We start from the raw sequence: 3,618 nt of genomic DNA, 5'->3' as shown, positions 1-3,618 counted from the left end.
CAGCCTCAAAACTCCCTACAGTTGGACTCTCTGATAACAGAGGAAAACAGGAGGAACAGCAAGCATTCGAACGTCTGTCCAGTGGTAGATGCAGCACTAGTAGCAGAAATTGTGGAACCTGTGAAGGGCGACAGTCTGCGTGCAAAAGGCTTCTGGTATTTTAGCTTGAGGACAATTCGATTTAAGTAAAATCTCAATTTTAGGGCTTAAGGGACTAATAACGAGCTAGACACCTTCGCTTACGTTTGTTATACATTACTTGAGGGTTAATATCAACAAGTCCGCAGATACCACCCGTGTAATCCATTGAAATACAATCTGAATCCAGCAAAGGTCAAATGCGAGCAATGTATATAATAAATGTTCCTTGTTTTTTTTTTTTTACTTTGCCCCTGCGCTTGGGCTGTCTTACTTGTGATTCTCTCTCCATGGCCCAGACTGTATTTAGCATGTTGCTCGAGTAGCATGCAGCTTTTCTGCTTTGGCGATCTTTGTTTAAAAACAGAGATACAAAAAAAAATAGTATACATAACCTGCGAATTCATTCAGACCATCAGCAGCATTTATTTTGCGATATGTAAATCTATAGTGATGCTCCTGCAATTGGGGCCATATTTCTTTATTTTCATATACCAGCTGCGATTCATGCGTTGCCTGCCCTGTCAACCATGCTTAAAATGTTGGTTGAAGTTTCGCCTGTAGCTACATGCAGGCCATACCTCAATAAAGGCACATATAAAGATGTACACTTCCTTCGAAAAACACGCCAAAAAAAATTGAATAGAAACGAGCGCGCCGACAGCTAGCATCGTCACAGCCTCAACAGGGCGAGCGGCGCGAGTCGGGGAAAAATTCTCTCCTCGCCGTGACGTCACGCCGGTTCGCCGTAAGGGGGCGCCACGCGAACTTCTCGGTGCTAATAGTTCCCGGCCACTCAAGCGACCAAGGACGTCATGAAGGAGGTTATTTTTTGCTTGTTTTTGTAATTTTAATTTGCCTATAACTTTTAAAATAAAGCGAAATTGAAGAAAAGAAAAATTTCATTGTGGTCCAGCGCGCTCGGGTTCGGTGCAAATTGAAAACCAGTAAAAAAGTCCTTGCAAGGCCCCTTTAAGCGTGCGCCCGAATGATACCATGCCAGCGGGAAGCGCGCTTAAAAGAACGCTTCAAAGGCTCAACTAGAGGGGTACGCGAAACACGGTAACGGCTTGCTAAAAGTCCCCATTGTCATCACCAATCTCGGTGCGTATTTTTTTTTTTTTTTACGAATTTTTTGGGTATTGCTAGTGTGGTATTGGGGGAAACCAGCTGAACATAGGAAGGGAAGAGGAGATAAGAATAGACAAGCGACCGCTGGATTTTCATACCATATCGAATCCTCCTCTTTTACTACTCGTGTTATTAATATCATACCTATTACTTTTTTTATTTTTCTGCAGTTTTCTTTTTATAACTCGTTCTGTTGTTCTCTCCCTCTTACATGCACTGAGCAAGAGGACATACTTCTTTCAAAATGGAAGCGATCCTGGCGGCTTACTGCCGCGCAAAGCATCTTGGGTCCCTTTGAACCACCGTTTTGGTTTTAATTTGCAAACTTCAACTCACGAATACTAATCAAGACAAAATACAGTGCATGCATTTTCAGATGTGTGACTTTCCTTAAATTTATGGCGTTGCCAACCAATATGGACAGAATGCTGAGGCAAGTTTTCTGGGGAGCTCCCGACGTATTGGCGACGGACTTATCTGCAGACAATAACAACCTGACTCTGCAGATTCCACACCCGGCCGAGGAAAGTACGCCTACAAGGACAAGCCTCCATCGGACAAGCCATCGTCTGCTGCAGAACGTGGAGGGAAGCAACTGGTCACAGCAAGTGACAGCGACAGCACCCACGCCAACGACAGAGGCGGCACCAAGGACCCGTTTACAAAAGAGGCAGACACGGCATCGGCAGCGGCAGTCGGCGACGGAGTTATCTGCAGACAATAACAACCTGACTCTGCAGGTAGGAACTTTTTCATTACCTAAATTAAACACTCAACTCCCGTCGCCGACTGCCGACTGGTGATTGCCCATTACTGATTACCGATTGAGGTGTCACAGAAATGCCGAAAGACGACGATACCGAAGACTTATGCGTGCACTGTAAAACTCCAATAAGAAAAGAAGACAGTGTATTAGAATTTAACGAATGTCACTCCAAGTACCACCTAGGACCTTGCTCAGGAGTAACCGAAATCGCCCTCCGAGGGAAAAGACCGGGATTTAAAAAATTATGGAAGTGTCAAACATATAAGGGGGCAAGATTAAGACTTCAGAGCACACCTGAAGGCGCACAGCCCAGCCACGAAAAGCTGGATGGGCAGCAACAGCTGACTCAGATAATGAGCATGTTGAGCGTGCTCGAACCACTCAAATAGCAAGTCGATGAGTTAGTTACAATGAAAGAAACTGTAATGGACATAGAGAAGTCTGTGCAATCAATGTCGAAGAGCTATGATGAGCTACTTAAGAAAGTAAAAGACCATGACAGTGAGATCAAAGGTCTAAAAAAGAGGGTCAGTGAACTTGAAAACGAAAAGAAGAATGACGAAACGAATAAACTAAAAAAAGAGATAAACATGCTGGAACAATACGGACGTAGAAATAACCTCGAAGTACATGGACTGGCCGAATCTCTGAACGAAAACCTACTAGAAAAGCTGAACAAAATCGCCGACCAGATAGAAGTGCCCAGACTAACCACAGATAACGTAGAAGCAGTTCACCGCATCCCCACTAAAACAAAGAAAACACCCATGGTGATTGTACGCTTTATCAACCGAAACGATCGAGATGCGTGGCTTAAAAATAAACAGAAACTGAGGAGTGGAGCAGAGGTAGATAACGTCTATCTAGAAGAAAACTTGACCGCTTCAAACCGAAAGTTGTTCTTTGATGTCAGAACAAAAGCAAAACACCTCGGGTACAAGTTTATCTAGCATAAAGAAGGATGCTCGTATGTGCGAAAACGACAAGGCGACCCGACTCTCAGAATCGAGAATGAAAGTGACCTTGCAAAAATTAAATAGGGAAGTACATTCACCATATTAGACATGGAAAGGAAGCAAACGTGTCTTTCTTTTGAAAAATGGTGGGATAGAATAAATGCTACTGTTAACGAGTTTTGCTTTGTTCTTCTACACACCAATGTACGCAGTCTTAAAAAAACATTTTAATGAAATAAGCAGTATGATAGACCCTTATCTGGACAATTTAGACGTAATTGTATTATCAGAAACAAATATTTCATTTGATGAAGATTCCTTCTTCTCTCTAGATAATTTTGAAACATTTTCGCATAATAGAGACGGGAAGAGAGGAGGAGGTGTCATGATCACGATAAATCAAAAATGGAAAATAACCGAACACGAAAAAGGAAACTTTTGCTCAACGGAGGCACTACGCATTGAAATAGAATACCACAGAAAAAAACTTCTATATTAGGATTATATCGAGCACCTCAGGGTAATGTAAACACATTTTTAGATGATATCAATAAATGGCTAAACGACAACAAAGACACAGACTTAATTAATAGTTGTAGGGGATATTAATCTTGACATCACAAAACC

The 3,618-nt window shown here is 42.4% G+C and overlaps 1 pseudogene; it reads left to right on the top strand.

Moving 5' to 3' along the window:
* The first annotated feature begins 2,109 nt into the window (after positions 1–2,109).
* On the top strand, positions 2,110–3,222 carry LOC120844633 (annotated as a pseudogene).
* The last annotated feature ends 396 nt before the right edge of the window (positions 3,223–3,618 follow it).

The sequence above is a fragment of the Ixodes scapularis genome, unplaced genomic scaffold (genome assembly GCF_016920785.2).
Source record: "Ixodes scapularis isolate PalLabHiFi unplaced genomic scaffold, ASM1692078v2 PGA_scaffold13__105_contigs__length_92229423, whole genome shotgun sequence".
Lineage (NCBI taxonomy): Eukaryota > Metazoa > Arthropoda > Arachnida > Ixodida > Ixodidae > Ixodes > Ixodes scapularis.
Note: the sequence above shows the minus strand (reverse complement) of the source record. Positions and strands in the feature narration are given on the sequence as shown.